We start from the raw sequence: 19,248 nt of genomic DNA, 5'->3' as shown, positions 1-19,248 counted from the left end.
TTAGTTCTAATTTGGCCAAAATTCATGAATGGCAATACCAGTCACTTATTTCAATAGCATATCATAAAGCAGTTCTTCCAGCAGGACCAGCAGAACGGCATAATGCATGAGGTCCTCGGAGGTGCAGGATAGCACTCTGCAATCCCTGCAAGTATTACATCCACTAGGCCTTTCAGCGTTCAACAGATTTTTGTTAAACATACGTGCATTTTCCAAATAAACTAAAGAGAGCTAACAGAAAGAAAATCTTATTTAGAACAGGGCATTGCAATAAAGGAATGCAGGTACGTATCTCCTGGGCCTGGTAGCTGTCACGGCCTGGGAGTGCACAGCTGGAAGAACCATCTAAGCTCAGGCTGTGAAGCTTGTGGAATTTGCTGGTATATGGTACCCTTCTCTTCAGGTCCTTCTGATCCCCTGCTTGCAGGTGACTGCTCCTGTTGCAAGGTAGGCTGAAGGCTGTTGAGCATCTTCCAGTCAGGTTTGGTGCTGCCTCTGCTCAGGTTGTCCGTCACAGGCTCTTCTCATGGCAGGCACTCCCTGTGATATTGCCCAGGCCCTGTGCTCTGAATCTCACACTGCTCTCCACCTCTCCCTCTTTTCCTGCGATCATGTCCTCCAAACCTCTGAATGCTTTCCTTTCTTCAGGACCTCCTCTTGAACCTCCTTTCCTGAGCCCCTGCCTGCCTTGAATGCCTGAGTCAGTCTTTCTGATTTTGTTCCCTTCCTTTCACAGAGCCTGGCAATGAGGGACCAGCAGGCCCCTGAATCAGAAGAAACAACAGTGTCAGAAGTTAATAACAACATACAGGTAATTCTGAGGTCATCTGATATTTAAGGAAAGCTTTCATCCCAAATTCTGGCCATCCACATTTTGTATACAGTCTATGAGCATGTTTGTATACCCACATATGTAGATTGTGTTTGTTCATATGTATGTGAGATACAAAGCTGAACATCTCTGGAAGACATTTGTTTTGAGATTCCACACTCTCTACTGTATGTGAATAAAACCTTTAAAAATAAGCCTACAGATGCTTTTTGTACTCTTAATGATAGTCTAGCTATTTCCCTAGCAGAGAAAAAATACCTATAGGTACACATCAAAACATCTATAGATATTCCTACGCACCATTTGTGAGAAACTGTATCTGCATAATAGCATTTGTGCATCCTAGATAGCTGTAAACAGCAGTGCACTTACACAGAAAATGTCATTTCAGTGGATAAAGACTTGATGTGAGTAAGTGAATATCTACAAACTATAGGAAATACTAATGTTTGAATTTGTCTGGCTCCCGTGTTCTTTCTGAAATGCCCTGCACCACCTGATCTTCAGCTGTAGTTTATCATCCTGCTCCACACCTGAAATTCCTGTACTGAATCAGAGGCATGCAGTTTATAAACGTCCTCTCCACAACCTTCCCAGCATCTTGCCAACAGGCAGTGGGGCAACCTACAGTGCAACCAAACCATCTCTGTGCAGGATGTGCAGGATGCTTTGGCTTCTAGCTGCTCTTTGGGTAGTCGTGAGAGGTGTTTAATACCAGGGCAATCTGGACAAGGGTAAGGCAGATGTGAGAAAGCATCAGGTAGATGGAAAACTAACAGATCCGGAGGGACAAGAATCAACCTTATCCGGGCATGATGATGGAGGCATGATTCAGGGAAGGGAGGTATGGGAAGACAGCTTATTAGCAAAAGAGGAGAGTGAGCTGATGGAAGGTACAAGAAGTGAGCAAAGACAAGTCTTCTGCTGCAGAGGGGTTGAGGTAGTGTGAGAGAAAATAATAAGGGGAAAAGTGACATGGGACAGAGGGAGTAACAGGCCACAGTTTCAGGACTGCAACAAGAAATAATATCATATACAATCTGAGCAAAACTGCAGTCTGAAGAAGATCTCTCAGATGTTGGTTATTCATGGTCACTGTGCATTTTGTGAAGACAGATCACACAAGGGAGGCAGGACACTGCATATATTCTCCAGTTTTCCAGCATGCAGAGGCATAATTCAGACCTAAGCAATTTCTCCTTCCCACAGGACCTTCCTTTGTCCTGATGTTGTTTGTTAGGCACCCATCCCATTGAAGGCCTCCATCCCCTTTAGGTGAGGTATGTGTTGTAGGCATCCCAGCTGGGATCACTGTCCTGACTGCCAGCGAGGGATGCTGTGGAGAAACAGTGCAGCTCTTTCCAGGCAATGCTCTCCTCCGTCCCTGGCACTTCCCAAACTTATCCACGTTGGCCACCACTAGCATCCAAGGAAATCCAAGATTCTGGAGCCAACTCTCATGGCAGGTGCCCAGTCCTCCTCCCTTCCAGAGAGAGGAACACCAGCGTGTCCATGGTGCGGGGAGCTGGCCCAGTGGCAGGCAGGGAGGCAGGACAGAAGGGGAGGGGCAGGCAGGAGGGGCTGACTGCAGCATTCACCCAGCTCTCAGGTCTTGGTGCTCACAGCTCATGGGAAGAGAAGTGTTTCACTTCACTCCCTGACTCCCCTCACTCGCACACAAGATAAGGGTGGACTTGCATTCATAGCAAAATTTCTTTTACTGATAAGATCAGATGGATATTTGCATAATTTACAGCTTCTTTTACAGCTTCTTTTACTTTCCAAGCAGAGAGGCAGCTGGCTTTTTCACTTCTTTACAGGCTCCTCCTGCTCGACATTTTTCCTTTAATTTTCATGGTGACCCATTTAGCTTTGATAGGACCCACTTTGGCATATCCACAAAATTTCAGCAAGGGTTGAATTAGGATACCTAGTCCTCATTAACCCTTTAAAGTCATTTAAAGTGGCTGCAAACTTACAATGCATCAGATTTAGAGCATGGCTTTCAAAGCAAAAGGTATCAAATTATTATAAGGACTATCGCTTTAAAAAACAGCAATCTTTTCTAACTTCTCACATGGTGAAAAAGTGGTGATATCAGCAAAAATTGTTCTAAATCTCGAGTGGACCTCCACAAATTAATCTGTCTTGAAAATACGTCCTAAATACTATTTGCATAATAAATTATGTTTAATTGATTGTTTCACGAATACCATGCTTTTAATTCTAAAAAAAGATGAGAGGCAGCGACTTTCTTTAATAAATGCTAGGTTTATGCAGCACAACCTCAGACTTATTCAGGGTAGAAAAAAAAATCATACCATTATTTTCAAAACCTCTCTGCTTTATTTTTAACTCTCTTTTTCATCTAGTCTTTTTCAGTATAGCAACCGCTCTGTATTACAGGGTGTATCCAAATTCAGAGAAAAACTTCTGGCCAATTGTTTTTGAGGAACTTTCCAAAGGACTGCGCTGCTCTGTCTGGGAGACTGAGAGTGCCACGTCGCTCCCTCGTTTTAAAGGCTGAGAAAGCCATCATGGTTACTTTTGCAGTTCTTGATGTGGTTCTGGGTGGTAACTTCAGATTGCCAACATTGTTTTTTTCCCCCTGGCTGCAAGGACATACCATAATTGTACTTGGCCGCATCAGCTACAGAATGCTCTGAAGTGCAAAACTGGATCACAGGGACCATCTAGTGTCCTCAGCCTGCATGCTCCACTGCAGCAACGCCTTTCATCAGACTGAGAAAGTCAGACAATGCTCTCCAGCCTGCTGGGTTAAGTGTCTCTATTTCACTATTTTTTTTAATTTTATTTTTTTCCTCTTTGGGGTTTAAAAAACATTCCAGAGGAATAAATCAAATATTGCTGAACACTGTGGGTCAGCCGAACCAGTTTTCAACAATTATGACTGATAAAATGAGACAGCTATTTTTGAGTGGTCTTTTTCAACATCCTGCTGTGAAGAAAATGAAAGATATGTTTTTCAGCATGTTCACAAAGATTTGCATATTCACTGCTTCTCACCTAATATTTTTTAAAGCAAAGCAGAAGCAATGCAGAGTGTGTCAAGAATAAAAGAATTAGAGTTCAAAAGGTCTGAAGTTTCCATTGCTGATGAATGTAATCTTCAAGCCTCTCAGAGACTGTCCAGTGGCTGCCATGTCCATGCTCCTCTCCACACCCGGGTGGGAGACCACTCAAGGAAGGGAAAATGAGGGTGGGAAATGAACTGTGAGGCAGGGCTGAGGGAGTCAAGGCTTTCTTGCCACGTAACTCATCCCCACCCACAGATCTGTAATGGGAACCCTTGGCTGGGGGACAGGCTTACGCTGCTGTCCTTCCCCTCCACTGCAGGGCACTGCCTTTCTCCTCCTGCTCTCTTTTTTGAGGTCAGAAATCTGGCCCCTCAAAGGGTCAGGCTTCTGCAGAGGGCTGCAGGTTTAGGGAGAATAGATTTTCTAGGAATAGAGTCGGCTTTTACAGTTTGATCCCAGGCAGAAGGGCAGTAGGCTCTCTTGCTGTGTTTGGACACTCCTGATTACATCCACATTTTAAAACATCAATGGGACAAAAGGTTTTAGTATATTGTGCTAACTTGTCAGGGTCCCAGAGCTACTTCATCTCACCTTGAAAGGAAAAAAAAAAAGAGGCAGAGGGCCTTAAGAAAAACTGGGGCTTGACTGTATCTTATTTTGCAGATAAGAAATTCCTCAAAAGAACATCTAGAGGCAATAGAGGCAGGGAGGGAGGAGAGAAGGAAGACACTCCTTTCAGATCACGCTCCCTGCAAGTATGATTGATGGGAATTCTGCTGCACAGCACTTCATCTGAATAATATATATATATATTTTCTCTGAAATAATAAGCCTTAGCATGATCACAGCAGTTTATGAAATACTTTTGATTTCACCAAATGGTTCAGCCTAGTAAAAAAAAAATAAATAAAGGAAGGAAGAAAGAACTGACTAAATATCTTTAAAAGTAGAAAGAAAATAATTCAGTAAATCTAAGTGAAATGCATTTCAAATTTACATTATAATTTCCTCATTTTAAAGGGATTTTAAAAATGTCCAAAACCTAAACAAAACATTGTTTCATATCAGTCTAAACATTTGTCCAAATCAAGAAGAGTTATAAGCAGTACTTTTCATCTTACACATCTATACTTGCACACCAGATTGCAAGACCTCTTAATGTGTTGATTCATTGCTAGAATGAATGTCTGGACATGTCCAACTGACCTACAGATGACGGGAATGACTAAGGCTGGAAGAAATCTGTGATTTACTCTGAAAGAGTCTCTGATCCATGGACCAGGACAGCAAGGCATAACTTTGATCCTCCAGAGGATGGAACAAACATTGCAAGGAACAGTTTTAAGCAATATTTATCTAAATGGTTAAAATCTGACAAGAGTATTCAAAACCACTTCTTTTCTTTAGCTTAGTAAAATTGAACTTTTCTGAACCTTCACCATGCCAGGACATGCTCCTGAACTGGAAAACTTACTCTGATTAATTGAGATCAAGAGACAGCTTTCATTCCAAGACAAAATGCTTGTTTTCCATAATCAGCTTCCTAACAGGATAGTACATTGTGGTAAACTTAAAAGTAAACATGATATGATATAGCCTTACTGTAGATACTGTAGATGTCTCCCCCATATATATTTAACAAGCCACAAATTATGTTCTTTAATTGCAATGCAAAAACGGGTGACACCTTGTTACTGACATGTGGGCTGAGGGAAAAACTTGAGAGTTCTTGTAGTAAAAGGGTGGGGAAATATATATTCTTTTTTTCAGGATATGCTGTAGGAAAAAAAAAAAAAAAACACAGGAAAAGTAGGGAAAAATGAAAACACTTTAGTAAAATATTTTGCTTTGTAATAAACACTGAATTTATTCAGAGAGTAATATTCAACACATCAGAATTATTTATCTGATGAAGTATTTTCAATGAAGTTGCTTTCTTCTTAATATTACTTTATTTTCTGACATGGTTTCAAGTTTTGCTGTTGTTGACAATGATAGGCCAAGTGCTGTTGGTCTTGCTCTGCTGTGCCTCAGCCACATTATATGAACAAACGTGTGCTCTGTTCACTTAACACAATGCCCATGCCCATCCACTTCCAGCACTAGAATAGCTCTGACTCCATGCTGTCCATCAGGTAAGAAGCAAACGAGTCCTTAATGCATCCAGGGTTAGCTAGAATATGCTGACCAGCCCTTCTAGTGTAACTGCCTCTATGAGGGCATTAATTCTGGCCTCCCTTCTCCCTCCAGATGTTCTCCTGGTGTTTTGAGGAACCATCTCTCTGAGATGTCTGCTGCTCCATCAGATCTGTCTAAGGTTAGCTATCAGTTATAATTTATTGGTGGTGGAGGGAGAGGTATAATCTGAAAAGAAAAGGAATTGCACAAGGTCATGGTTCAATGAAAATAGGGTTATTATATGATGTGGGTTATGGATGAGGGTAAGCACACTGCAGACATTGAGGTGCTCAGGCACCATGGCTTGGTATGTTGATCCGATGGTCACTTCTATCTGGTGTAAATCAGCACTTTGCACAACAGGGTGCTCTTCCTTCACCTTCTCCCCTCTGCCAGCACTAGCATGCATATGGCTTGTGTGAACTATATCACATTGCTGAGAAAGCTGAAAACCAACTAGTGGTCTGCTGGGTTGGCTGCCCAAGCCTCTCTAATTAGCCTGTTTATTGCAAAAGAGCCATTTGCCCTTTAGCTGTCTTGCTGTGCCAGACTAAATATCTCTGAATCTTTATTAATGGCATGAGGAGCAGCTCTGGGCCCTGGCTGACCTCATTCAGAAGTCTCATTCACATCGAAATATTTTAACACTCTTTTAGAAAAATCTCTGAAGCCTGGGTGCAAGAGGAAACAGAAATGTGTGTGAAGAGTTGGGAAGCTCTGCTAAGGGGATGGTTACAGCTCCCTCTGCCTACGTATACTTTTGCTGCAATCCTGTCTCGGGCTATGATGTGTCCCTGAAGGCAATTGCTGTAGCCCCTAATGATGGTCACCATGGGTGAGATGAGGGCTTTTGATTAACAGGATAACAAATACTTGGAAATCTGCCCTCCAGAATTGCTGGCCCTGTACTTTCCAAATCTGCAAACTCACAAAGGCCAGATTTGAAGCAACTGGGCTAGTAGGCACCTAGTAGCAGAGCTCTGAATCAGTGTCTTTATTTTGCCTCTGAATGTCATCAGTTTTTAATGAAACTGAAGTCCTAACTGCTGTGCTTTAAAATATACCTCCTTCCTTCTAGCACAGCTGTCATGTGGATGTATGTACTTTAAGCTGACTTTTTAAAAACAAATGCAATGTTTTGTAGCTGTGACTGTTTATGGCTTAATGTATCTTCAAAGGCAAACAGTTCATCTCTCCTCAAGGAGAAAAGACTGTCACACACATATAATGGCCTATATTAATGTTTGTTTTTCTGCTTTTTATCAGAAATGTGGTAGTTTTCTCCTTGCTTTTCATCATGTAAAATTATGATAATTGAGAATGCAGCGCATGGTTTTCCTTTGTATGAGGAATATTAACAAAAATAAAGTTCAAAGCATCATTCTCACAGGTAATACACCAGTGAAAATGATAGGGAATTAAACAGGCAACCTCATTATGAGAGAAATCATAGGTATAATGCTATCTCCAGACATGAATAATATAGTACAAATCACTGGAGTTATTCCAGATTTTAACTCATGTAATGAAGATCCATGTGTCATCCAGCATCCAGATAGAAACATGTCATTATATAGATATGGAGTAATGAAAAATATAGGTAACATTTTCATCATAAAAATATATAGCCTTCCTTTGTGACAAGTTAGAATAGTTGGCAAAACAAGAATATTGCTGCACTTTAGCTCTTTACTAATAAATCACTAGTTATAATTGCTTATTTAATAAATAAATGAAAACTAATAAATTAAATTATACAGCTTAAAATCTTGTTTAGTCTTTATGTAAACATTATATAAATGAATGAAAAAGGTGTGGAAATGAGTAATGCAAAAAATACTATTTTTGTGGCAACACTACGCTATTCATATTTAGTATGTTAGGAAAAATGAAGTCATTAGTAAGGTAGCTAACTAATGCATCATTTGCTGAAAATCAAGAAAACCTAATGGGATTGTGTGTGAGAGACCAAGTGCCTTGCACCTTTATGGTTTCTTTATGCTGTAGGAACTATGAAGTTAGCTTCTTTGGCTAAGGAAGGATTCAATGTGATTTAAGGAAATCACTGGGTGATATTCTGCGAGTTTCAGAGATTTAATATCACAGGAAGAATACATTCATGAAAAAAATGGACTGACTGAGCAACTCTGAAGCTGCAGATATCATTGCAGCCCTTTTATGTACCAGGTAACTTGTGAAACTTAGAACAACCTCAAAGCTACTCTAATTGTATGTTCCTGGCCAATACTGCCATATCTTTGATTCGCTTTCTAGTCTTACATAGTTGCTGGAAGGATGGATAGATTCCACTTCCTTACATGCAGAGATGTACAGAAAATATGCATGCACAACTTTACTAGCTTTAATCCTATTGTACTCCTAACAATGAAGTGCTGCCAGAGACCATGTAGTTATCAGAAGCTCCACATGGTGTCTGTAGTGCAAAAGAAAATAAGTCATATGAAATAAAACGTTTTAAAAGACTATTTTGTTGGAAACCTGACCACACACTTGCAAAGCGGAAAAGGGGGAGGAAGCATAATTATTACAAGTAATGAAAGTAATAAGAATATTTGCTGCTTTATATTGAGTACATTAAAAGAAAGAGTCAGGGGAAGAGAACTTACAATGATGGGAAGCTGTATCTGGGAAGGATCTCCAGGGGTCTTCTCATTCTTCAGCTGTCTTCATGTCAATTTTGACAAGTGCTTAAGAAAAATGCATGAGTGACAAGACAAGAAGGCACAGAAATAAGATTTCACTGCCTCTTCAAGCAATATTTTCTGGAGCTTTACTATCACTATCACTGAAATATATATATTTCCTGAACTCAGTCTTTCTTGCTCAATGTCCTGTCACTATGGACTTAGGGACCCACTTATTCCCTACTCTTTTGCTATGCTCCTGTGAATTTTGTCCAGTTGGTTCAGTTGCCCTGGGCTGAACTCAAACCTTTGAAGAAGGCCATAGCATTGCTCAGAAGACAGGAGGTTTGATTTGCGTGCTTTGCTAGCTCTCATTGCATTTTTCATCTTTGGATGGTATTTGCATTTCAATATTTTTAACTTTTATTTAGCTTGCCACTCTTTAAAAGTGTTCCTTCTCTTTTTCCATGTAACTGCCAGATCTTGTCCAATCAATTTTTCTGGACTGAATGAAGTACCACGTTCTTGTCCCTGCACTGTGATTCATAAGACCATATCTCCAGCTTTAAAGACTTCATAGAATGCTGAACTTCAGTGTGACTGTAGATTTTCTCAAGGTGGCAATGTCTTCAGATCCAGATCACTAATAATTATATTGAGGATATTTGGATGTAGCAGAGACATCTGCAGAACCTCAATGCAGTCTTCCATTTTTATAGTTAATCTCTTACAGTTACAGTAAAGTTAATCACTTACTCTCTGAGAATGGGCTTCTATTCCTATAGTTTAATCTAAGCTATACTTTCCTAGTGTGGCAGTAGATTGATTAATACTGACTGCAATTTGTCTCCTTTTTTTTTTTTTTTTTTTTTCTAGAAAGTTACAAATAATTTGTTGGATAATTATGGGCATTTTTTTTACGTTCACTGAAGTTAAGCTGTTGGGTTTCTAGTTCACTAGTTCTTCCTTTATCATTTTTTAAAGACAAGCCTCTTATATGCTTCTGAATATTTATTTTCTCCTTGAATAACTAAAAATAATCGTTTTCAGACTTGAGAATTATTATTCAACCCATTTAGGTATTGTGGGATTAAGTCATCAGACCCAGATGATTTAAATGTATAGCTCAGTTAAATACTCAGGGATGAGGTCTTTCTTTTCTGCAACATATTAATTATGCTACCTCACTTGCTTTTTTTTTTTGAAGCTATTTTAGTGAAAATCATTGCCTTGGTCTTCCCTTTAACTGTGGACATACTGTTAGATTTAGATGTTTTCTGTTAATTACATTCTATTCTTCCCCTTTCCAAGTATTTGTGATATACCTCAGTATTCATCCTTTGTAGCTTGGCCTTCTATTTTACTTCTGTCTTACAGCTGAACTCCATGATGATTGTTAATGATTTTGTCAAAATGATTTTATAATATACTTCCTGTACTCCCTACACAACTGGATAGTCCTTACTATTAATTAATTAATTATTTTTCTTGCTCCCTTTTATTTTTTCCTTTAGTGCTGACAGAAGATGTTATCAAGAAATCCACCTGAGTCTATGCATATCAGACTTTCTGAAATCTATAACTCTATTTTTTGTTCAATTTCTTTTATCTTAATGATCTTGAACTTTGTCAGTTAATGGCTATTGTCACCCTAGTTACTGACTGCTTTGAGGCATTTTCTGCTCTCTTATGCAGAAGACTGTCTCCATCTACTGTATCAGATTATTACTTATATATTGCACAGGTCTGATTGACTGTCTGTACCCTGTGTCTAGCTGGTATCTGGGTAATTCAAATCTCCAGTAATGAGAAGATGCACACTACGGATGGTTCTGTAAGAGCTCACAAAAATATTCATTTGTGTTTTCTTCCTCATGTGTCCATCAGTGTTATGAAGTGTATTTTCCTCTTTAATTATTACTGAGAAGCTTTCAGCAGAACACACTGCCATCTAAATCAAAGCATTTATATGTACCCCTGACTTAAAAGACAAAGTCTCCTTCCTTTCTTGCCTTCCCTCTCCTTTCTGAATAAGCATGCCCTTTTAGAATATTCATTCCTATAGGCTGCCCCACCAAGTCTCTGTCATAACAGCTCTGTCAAGCCATGTCTATGAGTAAGAAAAGGCACAAAAGATTAAGCTCAGATGAAAGCAGGAGTGGCTAAGAACTGGCCGAGGCCAGCTACAAGATGTGTATCTGAATCCTAGATTAGACTTTGACTCAGACTTTCTTTTGAGTCATAGTTTGGCATCCAAGCATCCTGTACGTTGCTGGCATGTGTTGTTAATTTAACCATGTGTACACAATTCCAGCATTTAACAGCACACTTAGTATAACTGATCTTCAGGAAGAAATTTATTCCTAGTTTCTAAACACACTTGCATTTAATGAACAAATTATTTGCATGGACAGTTTGCACATTATTTAAGATCTGAGATGTGCGATCACTTGAACAGTAAGTAGGGGATAAAAGGGAAGTGGAACCTGATCCTGTTGTCTTTAATTTCTGTAAATAACACATGCATCCTTTCTGATCTGTGCTAAGCAATGCAGAGCAAGGTCTGCAGATTTTTAGTCCTTCCTGAATAATAATAAAATGATTATATTTGTTAGTGAGCTGATGGTTGAATTATTTTCTTGCTGATACTTTTACGGTATATATTTTCTTCTCGATACCATTCTGTCTTTTGGGGGTTCCTCTCTGATATTTGGAACAAAAAGATTCAAGATTTCTTTATCAAAACCTTGGTAAACATGGATTATTTAATCAACCGCCCGCGTTGCATACACAGCGGAATGCTTGATTTTGGAGTGGCATGAGGATATTAATGAGGAGAATTATAATAAGAAAAGAAATCACTGAAGATAAAGCTTAACTGAAAAAAAAAAATACCACAGTCAAGCTGCCAAGATTTTCCTGTCATATTCCAATTACCTTTACAGGAAAACCTTTAGCCTTTATCATATTTTTAAGAGTTGAAAGAAAAGGGAAGGCCGTGGTCCCAGAAAATGACAACCAGTCATCTGACTGCAGATGTTGGTGGGGACAGAAGCTATGTGTTGTAACTCACTTCCAAACTCTGCAGGTCTTGAAAAGGCACAGCGGTCACCTGGAGGTTGTGGAACTGCATGGAACTGCATGCTGAAAACAATGGTTGTAGTCTCAGTGGTACCCTCTGGGAAGCGAAAAACACATTCAAATTGTTCAGTGCTAAAAATTTGTGTTCTCTTCCCATGACAAATTCCTATGGGCTATCAGCAGACCAGGCATTTGAGTGGTACCAGCTGCTGGGAATGGATCACCCTGGCAGCAGCAGGGAGCAAAGAGATTCCTGTACTAGTTATGGCATGAAATGAACTGGCTCTGACTACTTTAAAGCTGCTTTCAGATACTTGTTTATGTCTGAACTGAGACTCCAGAAGACTGAAAGCTCTATTGAGCAGGCACTATTATTTTATGCAGTTAAAAACTGCACTATTATTTTATGCAGTTACACCCAGCAGGGTAGCAGGGCCATTGTCAAATACTATATTGTTAGAGAACATTTATGAAACCAACCAATCAACCAGTCACAACTATCAGTTCATGGTAGATTGGTCACCTGAATGAAAGTGCTTCATAGCAGGAGCACAAGTATTTTGAACTAAAAAAAATGCAGGTCAGCCTTCTGAGGCTGAAATGCCAGTCTGTGTCTGCATAAGGAGCCTAAAATACCAAATGATGGGAGTGAAAACCTTGACTTCAAGGTTTTCATCAAGACACTTAAGTATCTACCCCAAATCAGTTATCTGGCTTGGAAATTTTGGTCTTGCACTCTGTTTCCTGAAGCAGAACATACAAAATATGTCTATTCATATTCTCATATAAATGACAGCAATAATAATAATAAAAGAAAACACCACCACAACAAAATTTAGCACAATGCTCATAAAAAGCAAATGCTGCTGGCTTACATCTCCTGATTTTTCACTGCATTATATGTATTCTAATTTTTCTTTATGCCAATAGCATCTCACAGGTTAACATTTTAGAGCTGAATTAAACTGCTGTAACATTTTCTGTCTGGTATATCCCACACTACATTAAGAATAATATATTTTCCATAACCTCATGTTAGTTCTACGCTGCTGAATTTAATTGAAGTGTTATATAAAACAGCATGGTTGCAAAATGCTAGCAGAGGATTTTTATTTTTCATTCTATTAGCATTTCTCTCACATTTCTGCTTAGATACTATCACTTTATTTTCCACAGGCAAACGTACAATGTTGGAGCTTTGGTTGGTATCATCTTCACGGGGCTTGGATGGGAAGAGGGCACACCCTGCTGGCAGCAGTCTTCCCCGCAGTAATGCCCTGAGGAGCAAAATACTTTGAAAATTATTAATTAGAAGATTTCTTCAAAATTCATTGCTCGCTGGTGCCACTATAGTGAGTCAATACTTGTTTATAGCTGACCATTTGTATTTTAAATTGGACTAACTTAGAGACACAAAGTATTCCACAATTTCATATATTTAAAATGCCTGGCTAAAGTGCATGGCTTTGCTTATAACAGCAGATCTCTCTGGATTTCGGGGGAATGCAATGCAGTCAGAGGAATACTATGATTATTGTTACAATGCTCAAATCCATCTCACTCAGGAAATTTACTTCTACTGTGACAAGGGTGCAACTCATGTATTTTTCTGAGACTTTTAATATTTAACCGCCTTCCTGAACTTAAGATATTTTTATTTTTTATTTTTTTCAGAGCATTAGTTTGCCCATACAGAAGGTGTTCTGTCTGAGCCACAATAAACTAAAAATAGTGCTACTGAAGACTTAAAAGTGTCTCAGAATAAAGCAGCTAAGAGAACTAGTGCAGTAGTTTAAACTTTGTGAGACAAAATAAAAACTACTGCATGAGGAAGAATTTAAGGTAAGGCCAGTTATCAGGTTGGTATCATACATAACTCATAGCTGATTCAATTGGCTTCAGCTGCATATGCACCATGGATTCACAATGTTTTCCAGTTCCTAGTAAATCTTAACTATTTTCCCAGAGGATGCTTTCTCAACCACACACTTCAGATCATGCTTCATCTTTCTTCTGTCTGGTCTTGCACCCAGTTGCAGGTGCATTTCAAGGACATTCTTCTGGAAGCACCAACCCCAGCCCTTACCTAACAACACATGCTTTGGCTCAGGGACCTCAGACCCCTCCAGCTCCTTGCCATTGTAATCCATGTGGACCCTGGCAAACAGCTTTATTCCAGGATGCTCTAGGAGACATCTTAAGATGTCTATCACTGTGCTCTCCTTGCAAAAGGGCTTATAACTGTCATCTCAGGGGAGTGGGCAAACTCCCTCTACAGAGCTGTTTGCCTACTCTCCATCTTGAGTCTTTCCTTCCAGAATATACCTTTGTTCCTCAGGAACCTTTGTGATGAATGAAGGGGGGAGTTTGGAACTGATCTATGCCCCTTCTTTATGTTTTATGTTTCCTGAGCAATTCTGGTTCAGTCATTTTGGCCGTGAGATGACAACTTCTCCCTCAGGTTGAAGAGCTGCCTTCTGGTGTGCATGTGTGTTTGACGTTTACCTACAACAACCTTAATTGCTCATCTGAGATCTGGTGCACTAACTGCAAGATCCCACCCTGGCAGTGGATTTCAAACTCCATTCTCTCCTTAGTAGTTTTTATCTGGGATGTATCACCAGTAAAACCAGTTCAGATTTGCAAATTAATTTAGACTAGCTACTGTGTTATAGCTTTTAAACACTCATAGCTCTCTTTTCTTCAAACTTTCCATGTTTGCTGAGGAAATTACTGAGGACAATTGCAGAAGCTGCAATGAATGCCAGATACACAGAAAAAAAAGCCCAAACCATAGTAATTAATTGCTATATGTGGTATTAAATGACAAAATATTTCTCTACTATGAAGTAAATATTCAAAATAAATCTTCATGTTTTGAAATTAAAATTGAGATTTTACTCTTGAATTTTTAACCTTTCCTATCTTTTTTTCAGTCTTCTCAACGCAGCAGCATTGCCAGACTATAGGTTGTGCTACTGAATTTAAATTCTTCTGAAGTGCTGTTTTTTTGCTGTAGCCTGTCCTGAGTTTCATTATTTTCTCTCTGTTACATGATAACAATTCTATTCTAACCCATTTGTTTGTTTAAAGATGCATAGTTGTTCTTTGAAATACTTATGTTATTTTGGATTTTTTTTTTATTATTATTTTCTGTAATGATTTAACTCATAAATATCACTAACATGTATGCTATCTATTGGACAATTGTGACCAGTATTGATTTGAGCTTTATCGACCTTTGCCACAGAAATTGTTTTGTTCTCAGCACAAATTTCAGTCTGTGAGAAGCACAAAGGTGTCACTGGATTGATTCTGTGAGATGCTGAGCACTTGATTTCAATGGGAGTTGCAAGTCCTTACCCCTCTGGAATGGGGAGGGAGGAGGGAATAAAAATGCAGATTACTTTTATCTGGCATTAGCTGAAATGCATGAGAGATTTTAATATGAAAGAAACAAATTATTCAGGTTGAGAGAAGCTAGACAAGTTAATTGCATCCTTCAGCTTGTAGCATCCATGTAGGTCCCAATTAAGCAAACAACCTTCTTTTTGGAGGTTATGTTGTGAAGGTTGTTCTCACGTGATACTTTCAGTTGACTGCCTAAATAATTTGAAGCCTTTCATATGAGTGGTTGAAGCTCATCCCTTTTTCTACTGCAGATCTTCCCACTAACTATGAGGGCCACTGAAGTATCTGAGGTGACAGCAGGTTTCACAGTGATATTCAAACACAAATATTTAATAAGGCCTTAGGGCACCTAGCAAGAATCACAGCAGAAGCAGGGACATGCTGTCTTTCCAGGGCACAACAAACTCAACTAGAAGAGACCCCACACAGTGAGTGTGCCTCACCTGTGCTCTCGCCTAGCCCTGCAAGGTGGCCTTGTAAATCTGCATCTTTTCCTGCCCATTTTCAGTTGTCACTTTCATTTCCCAGCATATTTGATAAAAGTAATGTGCTAAGTCTTTTCATGCTGGAACTCACCGTTACTTATTTTTTGTTACAAATGTAGTGGAAATTGGAAGAAGTGTACATTTATTCTGTTAACATGTTATCTGGACAAATCCCCTGTGCGTATTGTATTTGATATTCCACACCAAACTGATTTTAAGTTTCTTGCACATTTAGGTAACCCCAAATTCACAAACCGTCCCCATTATTTTTATTTAAAGCAAGATATATACAGAGCATTCTCTAGGATTTTTTTTAGGAGTGATACATTTGGTCTTCCTGTAGGACAAAACTAAAGCAAGGTACATTAACTATTCCTGTTACTGAGAAAATTATAGGGCTTTTAAAACTGAAAGATACAATGCAGGAACCATCAGTTCTTCTTTCTGAGAAGCAATGAGCAAATAAGGGTGATATATTTAATAAAATGTTTTATGTAAGAAAGAATAAATTAATCACTGTGATCATAATGATTTAAGGCAATGACTTATGTAATGAAATTTCCTTAACTACAGCTAAAGAATAGGAGTCTTGCTGCCTTTTCCTCTCTTTTAAATTTTGCTGCTCAAAGAAGACGGCTCTTCAATTTGAACTACATGGTAGGGTCTCCAACAACCTTCATCCCCAACTCAGCTGTGCTGCCACCCTGAACATTTTGGATTTTATTTTTATTTATTTATTTATTTATTTTTCCAGATTTTGTATTGCTTCTTCACCTTTGTTCTGTCTTCATTTGGAACAAGACTTTTAGGAGCGGTGAGCCCAAACATTTCACTGAACTCAGATCCTGGGAATGAGCATCCTGATATAGTGTTCTCAGAGGTCAGGACTGGAAGACTTTGTGACCCAAATGATAAGTTATGAGGCTTTGGAGTTGTCATTTGTGTCTCAAGTGAGCTGAGTGCATGGAACTTAGAGGAAAAGTTCTCCAGTCCCTGCTCTTTCTCCAACCCTCTTATCTGCTAAATATGCCCCTGGAGTTTTATTTTAGATTTGTAAAGCCAGAGTTAAAAAATTACCTGAGGATAAGAGCTAAATTTTATTTCTCTCAGAAAAGGAACCTTCAAATGGTCTTCATTGCTGTTACTGATATTAACATTACATGAATGACCTTTTTAATAAAGGTGAAAGGTGACCAATCTAAGCTGGAAGAACAATCTCTTCAGAACAAAGCAACCTCCTCAAACATCTATGATCTTATCCTTCATGGTTTTGACTTTCTCTCTAACACAGAGAATTTGCCCTCATTTATAAAAAGCAAATGATTAAAATGTGACATTTGCAATTTGCCACTCAGAAGAAAAATGAAGAGAAAGGAAACCAAAAAGAGAAGAACCTAAAGCTGTGATGGACTCTCTGCAACTGCCTACACTGTTAAATGGGGTCCTTGGAGGTGCTAATTTGCAGCAGAGGTAACAGGGGTATAAGACCATTTAGGGAGTACTTGTTAGTATGGGCTACATAGGAAGACAGTGACCAGCAAATTGAAGGAAGTGATTATCCCACTCTCCTTAGTTGGAGGGGCTACATCTCTGCCCACTTTTGGGTGCCCTACAACTACTGGGAGGGAATTTACATAGATACTGCAGCCAAATTCCACCGGGCAATGTCAGATGCTATAGCAGGGGATAATGGTCACATACTGAGCTTGGGAGGTTCACGTTGGGTGTTAAGAAAATGTTTTCTTTGGATAATGCAGGGCAGGAACAGGTTGCTCATGGAGGTTATGGGATCTCCATCTTTGTGAGGTTTCATGTGTGGGTAGATTAAGCCACATTTGATCTTATCCTGTGTTGGCAATAGCCCTGCTTCAAACAGATGTTTTGTCTGATCAATACTTCTATGATTCTATATGGACATTTCCATTTGTGCTGCCCTGCCATTGCTGGAGCTAGTTGGAATGATTAGTGAATGCAAAACATTTGAAATACATACATGCTTTCACAATCTGGTCTTTATTGTCAGGTTTTCACAAACAAAAAACTCGAATTTTAATTCCCAAATATATTTTCTACCAAAATTCTTTTTCTGCTTTGTTCTAAATTCAATGCAGAATAAAAGGTGCTTTTGAAAAGCTGATATGGAATGCAACCAACATCCTCTGGTTAATGTTTATCCTCTTGTCTTAGAAGAAAGTCTGGAATACCAGATTTTAGCCTCTGCTTGCTGTGTTAATGCTTGTGTTTCAGTTCCCCTTTTCTTTCCATCATCTAACTTAGCCTTCAAGGTTCCTTTAGTGTAAGTAAAAAACTACTGGTTTAAAAAAACATGAAGGAAAGTTATGTTGCTATGGAGATGTTTGCTATAATGGTAATACCTTATTATGCGTTAAGATAATAGAATACTATACTCCATGAGAGGAAGACATACAAACCTTGACAAATGCAAAGTGTGGTATTATATAAATATTTAAACACAGGTGTAAAACACACAAAATACTCAGCAACATCTCTTTCTGAAGATTTTTGTCTATATATACAGTGAGACAGTGAACATGAAATAAACATATTCTTGTAGATGTTATTTCAAAATGTATGTCTTATGCACATTGATGTTATGGCCACAGTGGTGTAAAAGCAAAAAGTGAGAGAGAAGAAGAAATAAAAGAATTCAATAAACGCATCAATAACCAGTGTCTGGGCTGGCCTCAAAATTTTGAAGAGTCTCTGAGAATTTGTGAGCACCTCAGGATAGATACTGAAAAATCTGGATTTTCTGAACTGCATATCTAAGGACTTGCAATGAAATGGCACACAGATGACTGAATTCAAAGACCTGGAACAGACGTAAAAAGATGGGGGCAGAAAATGAGGGCAGAAAATGTTAATATAAACCTGTTCCAAGACAAGCAGTTCCTTACAGCCAAGATTGTCCATGGTTCCCCCATATTTTTATTTATTTCATTAAAACTTATTCAACTTCAGTAGTCACCAAGTCTAGTGATCTGTTTAAAGACCTAGTATAGAAAGTAAGGCACAGTGGCAATGTTGGGAGGCCTTACTGAAATCATTGAACCAAAAGGTTGCACCGTTCTGCAACACTGAATTTATCAGCTCCACCCAAATTTTACTGGAGTAAAATCTTTTTGAGCTGTTGGATACTAAACGTTTCCTTTCTTTCCCTAAGGGTATGTGTGCTCATATACATGAATACAGATGGGTGTGTAGTAGGAGGTGGGGGGCAGAGTTGGAACCTGCACACATTTGTGGAGCAGACAAGCCTGTTTTTATTTACTCCTCATGCTCCACTTTTCTGGAATGCAGCATTAAGAATAAAACTATGTTACCAGATCACTCTTATAGCCTTTGGGCCATCACTGCATATGTGAATTTTGAGGGATATTGCTCTGTTTTTTGAAAGGCAGTTTTTTCACAGCATAAGACATCTATTCCAACACTCCCAACATTAACTTCATGAGAATTGTTCCTTTCCCAAGGAGTAAAACAAAACCACTCATAATGTTTTAGGTACAAAAAGGTGCAGATAATTTTTATTACAAGTATGCATTTGTGTGGATGGG

General features: G+C 38.9%; 1 long non-coding RNA gene across 1 annotated transcript; it reads left to right on the top strand.

Annotated features, from left to right (window-relative positions):
- The first annotated feature begins 4 nt into the window (after window positions 1–4).
- Window positions 5–18,340, top strand: LOC118163188. The gene is made up of 3 exons (XR_004748899.1): window positions 5–811; window positions 6,121–6,187; window positions 16,425–18,340. It is a non-coding gene; the product is annotated as an uncharacterized LOC118163188 (long non-coding RNA).
- Window positions 18,341–19,248: the final 908 nt, after the last annotated feature.

The sequence above is a fragment of the Oxyura jamaicensis genome, chromosome 2, assembly GCF_011077185.1.
Source record: "Oxyura jamaicensis isolate SHBP4307 breed ruddy duck chromosome 2, BPBGC_Ojam_1.0, whole genome shotgun sequence".
In the NCBI taxonomy this organism is placed as follows: Eukaryota; Metazoa; Chordata; class Aves; order Anseriformes; family Anatidae; genus Oxyura; species Oxyura jamaicensis.
Note: the sequence above shows the minus strand (reverse complement) of the source record. Positions and strands in the feature narration are given on the sequence as shown.